The 19,404-nt window shown below is 37.0% G+C and overlaps 1 non-coding gene across 1 annotated transcript; it reads right to left on the bottom strand.

Annotated features, from left to right (window-relative positions):
- Positions 1 to 16,845: 16,845 nt before the first annotated feature.
- LOC118758352 (U6 spliceosomal RNA) lies at positions 16,846 to 16,952 on the bottom strand. Its single transcript, XR_004995650.2, has one exon. It is a non-coding gene; the product is annotated as a U6 spliceosomal RNA (small nuclear RNA).
- Positions 16,953 to 19,404: the final 2,452 nt, after the last annotated feature.

The raw sequence follows: 19,404 nt of genomic DNA, 5'->3' as shown, positions 1-19,404 counted from the left end.
AGAACTTGTGATGCAAGTTTTTCAATAATATATCTAAAATAATTTTTACAATTGTCCTAAAGCATTCATTTGATTGCCAAATTTTTCATTACATTTACCTCTGTCAAAACAAGCCTATGTAATACAAGATTAGAAAGACGCTTAATGCAAGTGCTTATTCCCAACCCATTCAAGCTCTTAGAGGAATCATCATTACTTTATTTTTCATTGAAAACTATGTCATTTTGATTCATAGTACAACCTCTGATGAGAGTATGAGATGGAACACACTCTTACTTTGTTAGTAGGTATTAACAGAAAAACCAGAGATGACCACAATTTTAAAATGCATATTTATGGCCTGGCAATGTAACTTTAATAATTGTTTCAATATTGTTAATGTGGATTGTTTATGCAAAGTAGGATAATGAAGACATGTCACAAAAATCATAATAAAATTTTAAAAAGAATATGACATATCCTTATTATGCAGTGATCTTTGGCCATCCAAGTGTATGCACTAGATTATGAAATGAAAATTAGGGTTACTATAGGGGCCCGGCACCGTGGCCTAGTGGCTAAAGTCCTCGCCTTGAACATGCCCGGTTCCCGTATGGGCACCGGTTCTAATCCTGGTAGCTCTACTTCCCGTCCAGCTCCCTGCTTGTGGCCTGGGAAAGCAGTTGAAGATGGTCCAGAGATTTGGTAGCCTGCACCCGCGTGGGAGACCTGGAAGAGGTTCCAGGTTCCTGGCTTCGGATTGGCGCAACACCGGCTGTCGCGCTCACTTGGGGAGTGAATCATTGGACAGAAAATCTTTCTCTCTGTCTCTCCTCTCTATATATCTGACTTTGCAGTAAAAATAAATAAATCTTAAAAAAAAAAGAAAATTAGGGTTACTATTAATAATGTATGTCAGTTCAAAAGATGTGTAGAGAAATTGATATCATATATGTAAAAACTGGGAGAAAATGCTTGGAAATGTGGATATAAAACTGTCGGTGCTATTTTCCTTAAATTATTTAAGAAGGTTGCCAAAGAACAAGTTTGGGAAATTTTGATTTTTTTCATTTACATAAACCTATGCTAATTCTTGATTTTTTTTTTAAATGAACCTCCTTTTTTTTAAAGATTTATTTATTTTTATTGGGAAGTCAGATATACAGAGAGGAGGAGAGACAGAGAGGAAGATCTTCCATCTGATGGTTCACTCCCCAAGTGGCCGCAAAGGCTGGAGCTGAGCTAATCTGAAGGCAAGCCTCCTCTTCCAGGACTCCCACATGGGTGCAGGGTCCCAGAGCTTTTTCGGCCGTCCTCGACTGCTTTCCCAGGCCACAAGCAGGGAGCTGGATGGGAAGTTGGGCTGCTGGGATTAGAACCAGGGCCCATATGGGGCCTCGGTGCATTCAAGGCGAGGACCTTAACCACTAAGCTATAGTGCTGGGCCCAATATTTTTATTTTTTAGAATTTTTCTTTTACTTTTTTTGTCTAGTTTTTCAAAGTATTATTTTAACCCTTTGTCTCCTTTTTCTTGAAAGGCAGAGAGAGGAAAACAGAACTTGAATTATCAACCATCTGGTGTATGCAAAATGCCTGTCCCTTACCATTGTTTTTGGAGATAAATTTACTTAAAACAAATATGTATTTCACATGTTCAGTTGTATGGATTTTGAAAAACATACATGCAGGTAATCTAATCAACTCTGAAGATAATTCACACTTATTTCATCCTCTTACATCAATATGAATTGAAACACTGAGAAATATCCTATTGCTGCATCTTATGATAAACAATATGATTATGATTAACTAAGAACTTAATTGACAAGGATGAGACAATATCAGTTTTGTGTATTCTAGTCCAGACCAAACCTTACAGAGCTAATATTTTTCATTATTTAACCTGAAACTTTTTTGTCAGGACGTTTTGTACCTATCCACATTATTTAAAGGAGTGTATGCATATGGTATAATTGTAATACAGTTTATATAAATGTATAAAATAAATATGCATGTATACATACACAAGTCCACACATGTAATAACCCAATCAATAACTAGGAATAGTATTTATTTGGAAGATTTGGAAAACTGATTACTCTGACATTCACTTTCATATACGCATCTAAAAATAATATATACACTGGAAGGTACTAAGGTTGAAAAACGCAGTTATTATTTTTAGGGAGAACCTGGAATTTTATGTACAATTGGTATAAGTTGATTTGCAGCTATAGTTTTAAAGATCCACTCTAAAGTGTGGCTTTGTCTGCTAATGTTTTTTTTTTTTTGAAAGCAGCACTGTGGAAAGTATATTGAAAACCTTGGGCATGACCTTTGTTCATGCTCATTTTTAAAGCTGGGAAGATTAGAATTGCATATTGTTTTGTTCTGGACTAGAGCTTTGCTGTTTCATATTGTTATTATTTTATGTAAATGCCTTTGATGGTAGGGAGTCTTGTAAGGTTTTGATATTATTATCTTCAAGGTTGCTTTCATAATGAGCCAGAATATAAAGTCAAGAGCTAAAATTCTGGTTATAACATTTTCCTGCTTTTGTTTTCAAACTTTTTTTGAAATTTTATTAAGAGGATTTATGCTTTCCTAAACACTTTGATACTTAAGTCTGTCACACTGTCTTTTCTTTAGCTCCTAACACCACATAATTACAAATGAGAAGTTTTTATCTGAACAGCTTTCTGTTCATCCATTTGTTTGCTATGTGGTTGGCCGTTCCAAATAATGTAACAAATCCTATATTTCCTATTCTTCTCTTTCTTTCTTTCATGCTGTGATGATCCCTTGAAAAAAGCAAAACGTGGTGATGTAATTACAAGTTCAGTGAAATATCTATAGGAGTTAATGCAGTTTTTGTGCTTCTAAAGGATATAAGCCTCTCAATTAATCACAGTTTGAATTATCCAACTGGTTATTTTAATTTGTTTTTATGTATTGGATATTTTTCCCTCTAGTTGCTCTGTTTAGAAATCTTTCTCAGTGAAAATTCTGCTTTTCATGCAAAAAATATGTATTTCTATATATATGTGTGTTTATGTACAAATATATTATCTTAATATCAGTGTAGCTTTTTAAAGGTTTATTTATTTTTCTTGCAAAGCCAGATATACAGAGAGGAGGAGAAACAGAGGAAGATCTTCCAGCCATTGATTCACTCCCCAAGCAGCCGCCAACAGCTGAAACTTAGCTAATCTGAAGGCAGGAACCTGGAGCGTCATCCGGGTCTCACATGCAGGTGCAGGGTACAAAGACTTGGGACCATCCTCTACTTCTTTTCCAGGCCACAAGCAGAGAGCTGGACCACAAGCAGGACTGCCGTGATTAAAACCAGCACCCCTATGGGATCCTGGCACGTACAAGGCGAGGACTTCAGCTGCTAGGCTACCATGCCGGGCCCAGTTGTTTCTTGTTTTGGGCTTTTTTTTTTTTTTCATTCAAGCTAATAATGTATAATGTTTGATTGATGGGTATAATTTACATAGACTAATATGGACAGATGGTGAATTGGTCCTGTCACTTTAGCATTGGGTTGTTCATAGTCTTCTTTTATTATTTTACTTGAATATTCTTTGAATTTGCCTTTGGTTTTGGTGGGTGCTATTCCTCTTCTCTGCCAAGAGAACATCTTTAAGTATCATTTTTAGGACAGGGCTGGAAGAGGTAAAGCTTTATTGTGAAAGAACTTTCTTTTGTTTTAAAAGACATAGGAAAGCTTTGCAGAGTATTTTATTCTGGGTCAAAATATTTTTTTTTTCCTTTTAGAATCTGGAATATGTCTCTGCATTCTCTTTCGGCCTGTAGAGTTTCCTGTGAGAGGTCAGCTGTGAATCTGATTGCCATTCCTCTATGCATCAATTGATTTTTTATGTGTATATTTAAGGATCCTTTCCTTATGTTTGACTTTTGAGAGCTTGATCTCTTTTGGTCAACCCTGTTGGGAATTCTATGCCACTTTTGTATTTTGTTCCCCAATTATTTCTCCAGATTAGGGAAATTTTCCTTTATTATTCCATTAAATACACCTTTAAGCCCAGCTTCTCTTTCTACACCTCTGGAACTCCCATTACCCTTATATTTGGGCTTTTACTAGTGTCTCTTAACACTTGAATAGTTCTTAGCTTGATCCAGCTCTGCTTCCAGCTTTTTGATCTTTCCTTATTGTGACAAGAAACATCTTCCAGTTCTTTGAGTCTTTCTTCTGCTTCATTCATTCTATTAATGAGACCTTCCACCGAATTTTTAATTTGCTCTAATGTGTCCTTCATTTTCAATAAATCTTCTTAATTTTGTTTCAGCATTGTTTTTTCTGTCTGACATATTCCTTAAATTCCTTGAACTCCTAATGTGCTTCTTGTTGTTGATAAGCTTTATAGAGTTTTCTGAATTCTTTATCCCCCATTTCCTCGATTAATTCCTCAGTTAGGTAGGCAAAGGGCTTTTGCTTGTTTGCTGTGGATTTGTCAGTAATATTCATTGTGCCTGTGTCCTTTTTGTTTTTCTTGGTCACTGTACTTCTTCTTAGCAGTTTCTTCTCCTTAAGCAGGTTTTTAAGCTGTGTTACTCATAGGTCTACAGTTTGATTTGACTTATTGTGGTTGGCACCTGGTTCTTTGTTTGCAATCACTTGCACCATACCCTCCAGCGAGTTCCAAGTCTGTGCTTTTGTGTTAATCTTCCACCATAGTGTCCATAGCCCCAGCTACCGGCTCACCACTTTACACCTGCTGTGTTCCTGTACTGTCGCTGCACTCATGTTTGTGCAACCTTTCTCCCACTGCGCATTTGAGCAGTTCACAGGATTAGGGAAACACCAGGTGTCTAAATAACTAGGTTGGATATGGTGCTGGTATTGCCAGAACCTGCTGGTCATCAGGTCTGAGAACCACCTAGCCTATTCTGACCTGTAGGATGTCAAATTCAGTATTATTTATCCTGTGGGAACGATGCAGTTCACTGAGCTGGAAGTGTTTGCTCCTAGCTCAGTGCATTTGCAGCTCTCTCTTGTCCCTTTGTTACACTGTATAAAATGGTGCCTGATGTGCCGGTAACGAAAATCTGGATCTGCTGGTTCTTATGTCTGGGGGCTACACAGACCTATCTTTGCTGGTACCTGTAGGATGCCATGTTGGTACAATATACTGAACCAGAAACGAGTTCACTCCTATCTTAGTGCATGCACAGTCCTGTCCCCACTGCTTTTGCTTTCCTACATAAGATGGTACCCATTGGGTCCGGCACCGTGGCCTAGCAGCTAAAGTCTTCGCCTTGAATGCACCGGGATCCCATATGGGCGCCAGTTCCAATCCCAGCAGCTCCGCTTCCCATCCAGCTCCCTGCTTGTGGCCTGGGAAAGCAGTCGAGGATGGCCCAAAGCTTTGGGACCCTGCACCCTGTGGAGACCCGGAAGAGGCTCCTGGTTCCCGGCTTTGGATTGGCGCACACCTGCCTTTGTGGCTCACTTGGGGAGTGAATCATCGTATGGAAGAGCTTCCTCAAAAAAAAAAAAAAAAGATGGTACCCACTTATGCTCTGATGGGGATCTAGATTGTGAAATCCACCCTGTTCCTGAACGACATGTTTGGGATCTGATGTTTTCTCTATGTTACTGCTCAAATCAAGCAAATCATCAGGATGTCATTTTGAGCTCCTGGTGAACTCCCATCCTCACCTAGTTATTGGTAGAACTCCAGCCACTGTTGGAGTTCAAATCACATCTGGATGACTGCCACTGGGGTTTCTGTGCACTGCAATACCACACACGGTTGTCTCTGCTGTTTTCCTGTGTCTGTCAGTCTCCAGGTGTCCCTCTGCCATTGGCCTGTCCTATTCTATTTCCTGGAATATGCCCTCTTTGTCTCACCCTGACTAATAATTCTCCATAATGCACTAAATATCTGGCCTGAATAATTATTCTCTAACTCATGATAATACCAGGTATATAAATCACTTTCTTGAGAGAAATTCTATATATCTATTTCATAATTTCTTTCTAAACAACTTGCTTTAACATGTTTTACATTGTAGTTCAGTAGATGATCAATAACTTCACTTATTGTTTAATTAAAAATAGTACTTGTTCTTTAAATGAGAAAGCCGTCTGTGAGTAGGGTGCAGTATTCTAGGGCGATAAGACCCGGGCTGTTATTGTTTATTGTATGAATCTTAATCATATTGATATATCTTTGTCTATTTGAGATATTTTGTAATTCCCCATGGATTTCATTTTTTAATAATTCTGTAAAAAATGTCATCAGCGGACCCAGCGCGATGGCATAGTGGTTAAGATACTCGCCTTGCACATGCCAGGATCCCATATGGGTGCAGGTTCTAATCCCGGCAGCCCCATTTTCCATCCAGCTTCCTGCTTGTGGCCTGGGAAGGCAGTCAAGGACGGCCCAAGGCCTTGTGACCCTGCACCCCTGTGGGAGACCCAGAAGAGGCTCTTGGCTTCGGAATGGCTCAGCTCCAGCCGTTGCGGCCGCTTGGGGAGTGAACCATCGGACAGAAGATCTTCCTCTCTGTCTCTCCCCTCTGTATATCTGGCCTTTCCAATAAAAATAAAATAAATCTTAAAAAAAATGTCATTGGCAATATGATGGGAATTGCTTTAAATCCACTGATTGTGTCAGTAACATCAATATTTTGAAAATATTAGTTATTTCAATCCTTGAAAATGAAACATATTTCCATTTTTCTGTAACCCATATTATTTTGTTCATGAGTCTAACATGTTTTATTTTAGAGAGCTTTCAGTTATTTCACCAAATGCATGCTTAAATATTAGAATTTTAATAACTGTTTGAATGAGATTGGTTTCTTGATTTTCTTTGGGGAAAATTGTTACTCTTATATAAAAATTGTATTACCGGTTGCATATTGATTTCATATCTTGAAACTGACCAAATGTCTCTATCAATTCTAACTGCATGTTTTTTGATAGAGTGTTTAAGCTTCCTCATGTATAAAATCATGTCCTTGCTGACACGGATATTTCTACTTTATCTTTTTCAGTTTATATACATTTATTTTTCTCTAATTTTGATTATATAGACACCCAACACTGTATTGAAAAAAGAGTGATTATAAAGGATATCTGGATTTAAAAATAAAGTATTTCAATTTTTCCCACCTAGTGGGACTTTGAACATTGGTTCTCATATTTCGGCTTCATCATTTTGAGTTTCTTTTGTCCTAAACCTTATTTATTCAGAAGTTTGTGTCAGGAAGTTATGGTACTGATTAGGTTGTCACTATCTATCGAGATGTTGTATGTTTTCATTCATTCCGTTGATTTGATATAATATATTATGCTTGCTAGCTTATCGTGCAACTGATATAAGTGTTAGGGGAATTATTTTGCATTTTCAAACAGAAAAACAGTACCATAACTCTTATAAACATCAAAAATAATCTATTTGAAAATTTCAACACGAAATACCACTTACAGTGTAACCTACATAGCTTATGTCAATTTGGAGGATTATATCTCTGAATGACATCTCCCCCAGGAGTGGTGAGGAGTCAACCGCCATAGTGACAGGGTTAAATTATGAATAGAAGAATATGTATATACTGTTATTCCTTCAAGAATGGTGTAAAGTGAGTAGATTCCCCATAAGTGGAAAAATTCAGGTTTCTCAAATCTGTATGTCTCTCCGTGCACCCCCAAAACAGGTGATAATGGTATTAATAAAATTAACTTAAACTGAGTGTAAGTTGTTGAATGTTTGAAAATGCACAATTTATTTCCAAGAAATGAAGGAATATATATCTTGCCTCAAATCGTTCTTCTATCTCTGTTCCAAGTATTTATCCTAAGACTCTTCAAGGTTCATCATTTATCAGTTCCGCTCACACTAGTTTGTTGTTTGCTCTGTATTATACATGGCCTATGAAAGAGTGGAACTTTAGATTAGTTTAAACTTTGCATTCATTGACAAAATTATTAACACCCCGCTAATCATTTAAAATCTTATTTGTTACTAAGACTGATTCTACTTTAAATTTCTACCTGCTAATTAATTACAAATCTTAATCAAGGCTCATATGCTGTTGAAAGTGTAACTCATTCTTTTACAGCCAGAGAATTCTTAAGTACCTTCCACAGTATGTCCCTGTAAAATATAATAGAAAAAAATAAGAAGAGAAAGAACCATGGGAGTGTGGGCAGGAGATGTGGTTGGGTGGAAAGTGTCAAAATGCTCTTGACATAAATGAAATACTTGAAATTTGTTCACCATACATAAATTTTAAAAAAATAAAGAGCAATCTGAAGAATTGTTTATAGACTCATTGTCATTATGGCTGGCACTTCCAACACTTATGTATAGAAGTGTTCTTGTTGAATTAAAGAATAAGAAGGGTCACATGAGTGACTGTTCAGTTCCTTTTGCTACTTTTTCCCTGTGTTTCTCAGACAGCAAAAGACTGTATTTCAAAATGAAAACTATCTTATTTGTTTTTTTCTAGGAAAAACTAGATGCAAGTCATTGACGCAGAGGAATTAAGAGATTTTATTTGATATGCTACCACAATCAAACTTTGAAATCCAAAGATTGGTTTGATTTAGATAAATGTGATACAAAACTGGACTTGATTTTAGATAAGATGATTGATACTTACATTAAGGTAATATTTAAAGCAATTATATTGCATTTTAAAAATTCCTAACCTTAAATGGTGAACCTTATGTTGTTTGATTTCATAGTGGTGTAAAAGTGATCTACTTTCAGTAGAAGCTGCACTTTGAATTTTGATGTTTTTCAGGTTCCTGATATGTATGGTAAGAATCACTCCTGTGATCCTGAGTAGGAAAAGAGAGAAGCAGTTCCCAGTTACAATGTCATGAGAATAAACTATAAATACTGACAATGTAGTTGTTTGATGAATCATGGCATTTTCTAGGGTAAGTATATTAAATTCATTTATATTTTATAATATTTTAAAGTGACATTGCATTTATCAATATGTCACTCTATTAAAATTTTAGTGCCATCTGTAATTATAAATCATCAGAATTATGCCATGCTAATCATATATTTTTTAGCAATAGAAGCGTTAAAGAAACAATCACATAAAGCAAGCATACTGAAATCAAGTATGTTAGCATGTAAAGAATCAAGACAACCTCTTATCACTAACGGGAATAAAAGCACAAATAAAGAAAATCCCCAATGAAAAATTATGCATCTTATAAACTCCAAAAATAACAAAGGTTAAGTTTCAAACTGAAGCTATAGGTATAGTAGTCTCAAGATTCAAGCGAAATATAAGCACAATAACAATATGCTCGTTGTAAATGTAGCAATCAGGCAGTAGCAGCACAAATTATGCATGAGAACTACTTTAATCAAGTAAAGCAGAAGGTGAAAAATCACCAACCCTGAATATCTGTAGACCTAGGAGACAGCAAGTTAAAGATAGAAAGCAACAAAAGTGGCAGGATCATTTTGAAAAATCAATTATTAATGAAAAAGGCAAATAACCCTATGTAAATATTTATCAAATGGATAGCTTTCCTAGGGGTTAGGTCATCATCATTAGTCTAGGATTATCACAGCCTACGCACTGCTCAGGTAGGGGGGTAGCCAAGTGAAGTCTCTAAGTAATACCAGTGGTATACATCTTATTTAACAATTAATAATAGCTCTCCAGAAACCTGAGGGGGTGAGATAGGGGAAGGAATAAAGAAGGTGGAAGAAATGAAACAGAATACCATTATGGGCATGACTACTGTATAAAGGGCCAAATCCTTTGACATAGAATTCCTAGAAGTAGAGGTTATCTGTTAGGACACAGCAGTTTCCCTCTCTTGCACCTGTTACTCTTTTCTATAACTCAGTTGTACAGGTTCACATGGCCGTCAGATTCACTCTAGGTTGTCATTAATAATCATTAATTTAATTCAGTCATATAAAGGAGATTATTCAGAGAAGAAAGATGTACTAGTTTTGTGTTTTTTATTTTTTATTTATTTATTTTTAATTACCACAGTAGTACAAAAAGCAGACTTTCATTTGGCCAACCTTTCAGGACAGCGTTTGAAGCTGCTGTCTGAAACAGAGGCATCCCATGTTGGAGAGGTGATTTTACCCCAGTTGCTCCACCTTTGATCTGGCTCCCTGATGAAGTCCTTGGGAAAACAGCAGAGGACAGCCCAGGTATATAAGTGGCTGCCACGCATTTGGGAATCCCAAATGGAGGTCCTGGTTCCTACCGCAGTCCTTTGCAGAGTGAAATATCAAATAAACAACCATTTTCTCTCTCTTTCTCTTTCCCTCCCTTTCAATTCTGGATTGTGAAATATGTGAGATGTGTTCACTTTAAATAAATACAATAAGACAAATACATTTAAATTTAAAAGATAAACCAGAAACTAAGAAAATAAAGAAGCTTAACTTTCTTAATGCTTCTTCATGCAAATACCAAGATACAGGCTTTGCTCATGGTCCTCCTTGTTTGCATCTCATCAAAGCATAAGTGGGAATCTTTCTCTATGTCTTAGGCTCTACGTGTGAGGCTTCTGTCACGCCACTTTTAAAAAGTGAGATTGAGTCCTATGTAATCATTTCCCAATAACTGTGCCTCTAAGTCAACAAAAGTTAATGAAAACTTCAGTGTAAGATTTTGTGGAATAAACTCCTGCATAATTATAGGGGCAAATGTAGGAATCATGGTATAGGGCAATTAATGCACAGAGATAGACTCACACTTAACATCTGTTCCTAGAACAGCTCATCAAATAGCCCAGTGCAGGACAGTCCATATTAATACCGAGCTCACAATTTGAGAGTGGGAAGTATTTGAAATTGGAAAGAAGAAGGTATCTAATTCTCACAAAAGTGTAGTTTTATTTTTTTTCCTGCCACTGTGACTGTGTGCTATTTTTTTCTGCATTCTATATATTCTCAAAGAAACATATTTGATTTCCCCAAGGCTATTTTGTCTTTACGGAGTAATTTTCAATAAATAATTAAATCAGCATATACAATAAATCCCAGGAATTCTATATTTGCCACGTTAAACATGCCAGAGCCATTCAGCTGGTGAGTAGGTGTTCCCATTTTCACAATATGCAGGCACATTGCCTTTCCTCTACTTTCACATTCGATTTACTAATGAGCCCTAAATTGCTTTTTTTCCTTTGACATATAAAAATAAGGTCATTATATTTGTTGAAAAAGATATATGTCAATTCAGAAATAAAATGAATATATGAAACATAATCAAATGTTATTTTGCAAATTAAGAAACTAAAATCTTAATAAAGAACACTAAGAAAAAAGTAAACATAACAACCAACAAAGCAAATGGACCAGGCATTTGGCTTAGATGTTAAGCTACCAGATATGCAGGTACCTGTATCCCGTACTTGAGTGCCTACATTGGATGAGTGTCTCAAGCTTTCATATCCGGCTTCCTGCTTGTAGGTTCTCCTGGGTAGTGGTGGTGGCTCAGGGGATTTGGGCTTGGCAGTATTCAACGAGAGCAGAATTGAGCTCCTGGCTCCCACCATTTAGTTCTGTCTCTCATATTCTCTTTTTCCTTCTTCCTTTCTCTTTTTCCTTTTTTTTTTTTTTTTTTTTTTGGTGTTGTTGTTGTTTTGTAACATTTATTTTTATTGGAAAGTCAGAAATATGGAGAAGAGAAGAGACAGAGGAAGATCTATGGTATGATGATTCACTCCACAAGTGGCTGCAATAACAGGAGCTGAACTGATCCGAAGCCAGGAGCCCAGACTTTCTGCTGGGTCTCCCACACAGCTTCAGGGTCCCAAGGCTTTGGGCCATTCTTCACTGCTTTCCCCGGCAGCAAGCAGGGAGCTGGATGGGAAGTGGGGCCACCAGGACTAGAACCGGCGCCCATATGGGATCTCAGCATGCAAGATGAGGACTTTAGATGCTAGGCTACCTGTTGGCAATGCCCACGTCGCCACGTACCCCCAGCTGAGCGGAGGGACTAGGGTTACAAAAAAGACAACGCAGTGAGACAACACAAGACAACACGCAGTACGCAGAATGCCGATCGATGACAGATTGATCTTTATTGAAACTCCAGGCTTTCTTTTATACTCTGCCTAGCTCTTCCTAGTGTTTATCCAATCCTCTAGTGGCCACCCTAAATCCCTTGAGTTCCTCCCAGTGTTTATCCAATCCCTTGGCAGATAACTTGACACATAGGAAGTAGGAACTTGCGGTTAAGCCAGTGGCTAGATGTATCAGGCTGAAATTGCCAATCCTGTTACGCTCTGAGAAACAAGCTAAGCTGTGGAGTTAATCCTTGGGAGACTGGGGCCTGCAGCTACCAAACTGGGCCCCCTTTCTATCCTTGTTTGTCTAACTCTGTTTTTCAAATGGATAATTAAAAACCCAAGATAATATGAAAATTTCCTCCCTTCCTATTTTTGCCTCCCTTTCTTGATTTCTATATTCAGTCATTCAGTAAATACTGTACTTCATTAAATGTTTTTGGACACTAGGAAACTGAAATATATGACATAGCCACCATCCTCAAAGAACTTCCATATGACTAAAGAGGCAGTGGTTATGTCATAAAAAAGAATAAAGATAGGCAAAAAGAAGTGAGGCACTGAACTTCAACGAAGTAGTAAGAGCTGGAAAGGTTATAGCAGAAAGGTTTTCCAGGTGGAAAATAGTGTTAATACTGTTAAAATCTTCACCAAGTGTGAAAGTCAATGTTTAGCTTCTAAATATCATTATTTTCACATTTTTGATATTTTTTCTTACAAGACACTATCATCACGACCACTTTATATCCTAGCACATAGTGATATTTACACATTTCAGAAATCATGCTGGAGTTTGCAGGAGAATGCCATTAAATTTTATGACACGTACATGAAAGTGAAGGAAAAGAACAAAGAATTGGAGCTATTTTATGTGAAGAAGTAGAATTCACCAGTTTGCTCTGGGGAAATTCACCTGCAGTTAAGCGTCAACTTTACAATGTCTTCAGCTTCTTGACTTCAGCACTTCTCACTTTCTGCCCCATCAGTACCACCTAAGATTGAAGTGCTTTGAAGTTGAATTTGTTTATTTTTCTGGCTAAGTAATTTGTAGAAATCCTTTCTAAGCTGAGTCCATGTCCACATTTTTTTTCAATTGACTCTACCTGCTCGAAGACAAAGTTTATATTCTCACATCTTCTTCTTCTGCAAGATAGTGCCTAGCTCAGAAGCTCTACATTCTTTGAACTGAATGCTTGTGCTTACTCTCCAATGGCCCTAACTGTTATGTCTCCTGTTTGATGCTGTTCAAGCTGATGGCATGTTACGTGTGGATAACGGAAGCTCCAGGTGCCTTGGATGTGAGAAATTGTCTAACATTTTAAAAATTTACATCATGTGTCTCAGCTACTTATATAAAATTATAGAATTTCAAAAAAAATCCTGTAAAATTAATTTACATTTCAATTCCATTTTCACAAATACTTTAACATACTCCCAATATGAACCCCTTCTTGAATTTTATGAAATTCTTTATCATTTATGAAGATGCATGCATTTTAATAAACTCCTTTATTTCTCCTCATTGAGAAAAGAAGAGGGTATGTGGGATATATTTTAAGTGGTACAGAGTGGGTAACACTGGAAGTCCTTCCTCTTGACAGCACGATTAGTAAATTCTACATTAGAATAGCAAACAGAAATTTCCCTTCTCGCTGTTTCTCCTTCTTCCTCTGTATAACTGCATTCCAAATAAGTAAACATTAAGCGCACTTAAAAAATAACATTTATGTAATGTTTCTGTTCACTGACACACTAATGTCCTTGGTTACATCCTGATAATCATTCATGTTAAATGAAGAATTATAAGAAATATATCAACATCCTGCTTCTCCATTTTGATAATTTTTTAAAAGATTTATTTTACTTTTATCACAAAGTCAGATATAGAGAGAGGAAGAGAGACAGAGAGGAAGATCTTCCGTCAGATGATTCACTCCCCAAGCAACCGCCAACAGCTGGAGCCACAGCGATCTGAAGCCAGGATCCAGGAACTTCTTCCAGGTCTCCCACACCAGTGCAGGGTCCCAAGGTTTTGGGCCGTTCTCGACTGTTTTGCCAGGCCACAAACAGGGAGCTGAATGGGAAGCAGAGCCATCGGGACTAGAACCGCCACCCCACCCCCCCGCCATGGGATCCTGGTGTGTTCAAAGCGAAGACTTGAGCCGCTAGGCTACCGTGCCGTGCCCAATGACATATTTTTGAAAAGTCAGAGTATGTTACAGATGATGAGCTAAGTATGACAAACTGTTTGACTCAGTAAATAGTTAATAATGATTTCTTTTTAAAATAATTATTTAATTTTGTTGGAAATACAGAATTTACAGAAAGAAGGAGATGCAGAGAGAGATTATTCACCCACTAATTCACTCCCCAAACAGCCACAATAGCCAGAGCTTAGCTGATCTGAAGCCAGGGAACAGGAGCTCTCTTCCAGTGTCCCACATGAGTGCAGGATCCCAAGGCTTTTGGACCATCCTCTACTGCTTTCTCAGATCATAAGCATGGAGCTGGATAGGAAGTGGAGCAGCCAGTACATGAACCTGCACCTGTATGGGACACAACACTTGGAGGTGCAGTATTAGCCACTTGAGCCAACACATGATAATTTCTAATATTAGGTAAGACATAATAATGTATATTATTAGATCATTCATGCTGAAATAATGAAAATGAGGGTACTCCACAATATTCATGGAAATCATACTCAAAATTTTAGTTTATTTTGATGCAATATTTTGGATTCCATGCATACTCTATGCATAATATGTCATTTTGATGAACTAGTTGTAGACCTTGCATTGCACTTCTTGTACTCGGTGAAAATCCAAAGATAAAATTAAAATGCAGCACATGATTACTAGATCTAAAATGCTCTAATAATTCAAATGCCAAAATATTCAGTCAATTTATTATGGTCTTCCAAGAAATTTGTAAGGTAATATTTTCAAAACCAATGCCATTTTATCCGAATTTGATTTTTCTTTTCTTTCTTTTTTTTTTTTTTTTTTGTTTCGTTTCAGTTTATTTTTTGGTTTTGGCCAATGTACTTCCCTTTGTGGGTATTTTCTTGCACTCCTTTTCTTTTTTTTTTTAACTTTTTTTATTATTTATTATTTTTAATTCATTAATTACATTGTATTATGTGACACAGTTTCATAGGTGCTTGGGTTCTCCCCAAACCCTCCCCAAACCCTCCCACCATGGTGGATTCCTCCATCTTGTTGCATAACCACAGCTCAAGTTCAGTTGAGATTTCCCCACTGCAAGCGTATACCAAACATAGAGTCCAGCATCTTATTGTCCCGTCAAGTTCAACGGCTTCTTAGGTATAGCCTTTCTGGTCTGAAGACAGAGCCAGCAGAGTATCATCCCAGTCAATTGAAAGCTCCAACATACCATCAGCAAAAATTTACACCATTATGGAATTAATTGACATAGTAATGAGTAACCAATATGTTAAAAGTAAATGCGAGTTCCTAGCCACCTTCAGTGACCACCTCATTGACATTTCAATTTTAGTTTATACACAACATATAACATTCAAAACATAACATGTTATACATAACATGATATCATCTTAAATTAAGGCAAACATGTGGTATTTAACCTTTTGGGATTGGCTCATTTCCCTTAGCATTATGGTTTCCAGTTTGGCCCATTTGGCCACAAAGAACTGCATTTTGTTTTTTTTAATAGCTGAGTAGTATTCCATGGAGTAGATGAACCATAGCTTTCTTATCCAATCCTCTGCTGATGGGCATTTTGGCTGCTTCCATGTTTTTGCAATTACTGATTGTGCTGCTATGAACATAGGAGTGCATGTTGGTTTCTCATAAAACAATTGTTCTGGATATATCCCTAGGAGCGCTATTGCTGGATCATATGGTATGTTGATTTTGAGTTGTTTGAATATTCTCCATACTGATTTCCATAGAGGCTGTACCAACCTGCAGTCCCACCAGCAGTGGAGTAGGGTTCCCTTTTCCCCGCAACCTCTCCAACAAGTGTTGTTGGTGCTTTTTCTCATGTGGGCCAGTCTTACTGGCGTCAGGTGGTACCTCATTGACGTTTTAATTTGAATTTCCCTTATTGCCAGGGAACTTGAGCATTTTTTCATATGTTTATTTGCCATTTGGGTTTGTTCCTTTGTGAAGTGTTTGCCCATTTCCCATGCCCATTTCTTGAGTGGCTTGTTTGTTTTGACATTTTGGTTGTTTTGTAGCTCTTTGTATATTCTGGAGATCAGCCCTCTATCACCTATGTCGTGTGCGAAGATCTTCTCCCATTCTGTGGGTTGCCTTTTTACTTTGTTGATTGTTTCTCTAGCTGTACAGAAGCTTCTTAGTTTGATGAGGTCCCAATTGTTTATTTTGGTCTCGATTTCTACTGCCTTTGGAGTCTTTTTTAGGAAGTGAGGGCCTACCCCTAAGTGTTGCAGTGTGTTTCCAACATTTTCCTCCAAAAGTTTGAAGGTTTCTGGATGTAGGTTTAGATCTGTTATCCATTTAGATCTGATCTTAGTGTATGGTGAGAGATGTGGATCTATCTTTTTGTTTCTGCAGGCTATTAACCAGTTGTCCCAACAGCATTTATTGAACAGATCTTCCCATTTGCCTGGATTGTCGTTCGTCTTTTTGTCAAAGATTTTTTGGCTGTACCTGTTTGGGCTCCTTTCTGGTGTTTCTATTCTGCTCCATTGATCTTCCTCTCTATCTTTGTGCCAGTACCAGGCTGTTTTGATAACCACTGCCCTATAGTATGTCCAGAGGTCCGGAACTGTGATTCCCCCTGCTAACTTCCTATTCTTCAGGATGGTTCTAAAAATATGGAACGCTTCACGAATTTGCGTGTCATCCTTGCGCAGGGGCCATGCCAATCTTCTCTGTATTGTTCCAATTTTAGTATATGTGCTGTCGAAGCGAGCACGATTTTTCTTTTCTAAAAGGCAAAGAATTTATTTATGGGGAATTTATTTCGATCAATTAGCTAATAAATCTTGGTATGTTGCTATGTTTTCAATAAACTAATGTAAAATTCTGTATTTTGTTTTTGTTTGGATTCTGTGGATTTAGCTTAATTGATGACAAACAAGACACTAATAAATTCCAAATACTAAACATGCTCCCTTTGTTTTAAATCACAACATATTTTCCTGCATAAATGTGTCCAAAACCTCCTTTATCATGTAAGCTAGATTTTCATTGTTAGGTTCCATAAACAAATCCAATACAAACACTTTTTATATGTACAAAGTTGTTAATATGTAAGGATTTTTAAGAAAGGCCTGTTAGCTGGATCCAGTGATATCTGTATTTTACATTTTGCAAATATTATCAAATTCTATGATATGCAGATTCTCCCCTTTGAGCCATTAGTACTACTATTATTACTCCGGTAAGATGTTATTGAGGGTGGTGACTGATGTAATGAATAAAGAAAAATAAAAAGGAAAGAGGTAAATTAGAACAGAATAAAAAGCAAAATAACAATGTAGGAAGGTAAAAGTAAGGAAATCATAGTATATCATGAATTGAGATGCAAATGAAAAATTCAAGTCTCTATTGCATTATGAGTTGTAGATCAGTAAACTTCATTTATACAACGCGGGTTACGTCCTAACAGTAAAAGTGGAAAATCCAAACGCAAAATGAAAATCACCAGCATTCTTCACTTGTTTTTTTTTTTTTCATCCTAAGAAATATACTGCTACCCATTCGAAATACCAACCTAGAAAACTTTTTTTTAAGATTTATTTGTTCTTATTGGGAAGACAGACATACAGAGAAGAGGAAAGACAGAGAGGAAGATCTTCCACCCAATGGTTCACTCCCCAAGCAGCCACAACGGCTGGAGCTGAGACATGCCAAAGCCGGAAACCAGGAATCTCTTCTGGGTCTCCCACACTGTTACAGGGTCGAAGGCTTTGGGTTATCCTCTACTTCTTTCCCAGGCCACAAGCAGGGAGCTGGATGGGAAACAGGGTCACCAGGATTAGAACTGGCACCCGTATGACATCAAGGTGAAGACTGTAGCCACTACGCTAGCTTGCCAGGCCCCAGCCTAGAAAACTGTGATCTTTTCACTTAACTCTTCAGTTGGCCTCCATTCATGATGTTGCCCCAAAATACATTATATAGTTCTTCAACATATTCTGAAATTCATCGAAATATTTCAATTCTGATCCTTAATACCCTGGAATAAAACAGTATCTCTAGCTGTCAATTAGTTGTAGTCTTTTTGTTAGTTTTTGCATGTTTACAATTTCATACATTTTTTTCTTCCTTTGCTGGTTTAGATACTTTACACTTCATAGTAATAATTAATCTTCATAATTATCTTTGGCATCTTAGCATGTGTGCTTAGCCTAAATGTATCAAACATTACTTCAGCAATTAATTACAGACACAGTTGTGAAAAAACTTAAATTTAGATGAATTCCATTCTATACGCACAGGCCTCTTGATTTAGTGTGTCGATGTCTTCAAGACATAATGCATTGACTTATCTATCCTGCTAAACAATGTCTCTTATTTTGCTGAAATTGCTATGCTTATATCATTCTCATCCTATCTCTTACTCTTTGTTTCTCCCTATCAAAATTGGCCACAAGATTTTTTTCATTTGTCTCCAATGATTTCTATGAATGGAAAAATTTCTTATATGTCAGTAACATCTTTGCTCCAGTTTTTAATTTTCTCCACAAAGTACTCCAACTATATACATATTCTTTTGCATTACACCCTCGGTGTCTCTTCCTGATTCTCCATTTCTTGTCTCTCTGATGTATTATTATCAGATTGTTTAAATTTTCCTATTGCTACCATCTTTTTGTGTATAGTTTCCTAACATTTTATTTTCCTTTTCTCAAATTTCTTAACATGTTGAAAATTTTTCAATTGTCTTCTGCTTGCATGCTTCTGTGCTTTAATCTTTTCTTTATAATATATTCTGCCTGTAAAGATTTAATATATTTTATAATAGCCAACAAGGAATGATTTTGTCCATATACTTGCTACCTGGGTCCAAGAAGATGTTATGAACTACAGATATTTTAATTTCTTTCCAAATCCCAGGCTTAAAACAGAAAGATTAAACACATACTCACCATCTTGTCAATGGCTCCAAACTAGTATCTAGAGCTCTACTATTGTTACATACCCTCAACAAACAGTTTTCTTATCTAACCTCTCAGATTTGAGATATACAGTTAGTTTTGTGCTTAGCACAGTGATTACCCTTGGGTGATGGATAATTGTGTCACTACGATTAGAAAAATGGATAACTACATCACTAGCACAGCATTGTTTCTGGATGTGTCTTAGGGAGTGAGTTTCCAGAACAGAATAGTATTTGAATCAGTAAATTGAGCAGAAAAGAT

The sequence above is a fragment of the Ochotona princeps genome, chromosome 1 (assembly GCF_030435755.1).
Source record: "Ochotona princeps isolate mOchPri1 chromosome 1, mOchPri1.hap1, whole genome shotgun sequence".
In the NCBI taxonomy this organism is placed as follows: domain Eukaryota; kingdom Metazoa; phylum Chordata; class Mammalia; order Lagomorpha; family Ochotonidae; genus Ochotona; species Ochotona princeps.
Note: the sequence above shows the minus strand (reverse complement) of the source record. Positions and strands in the feature narration are given on the sequence as shown.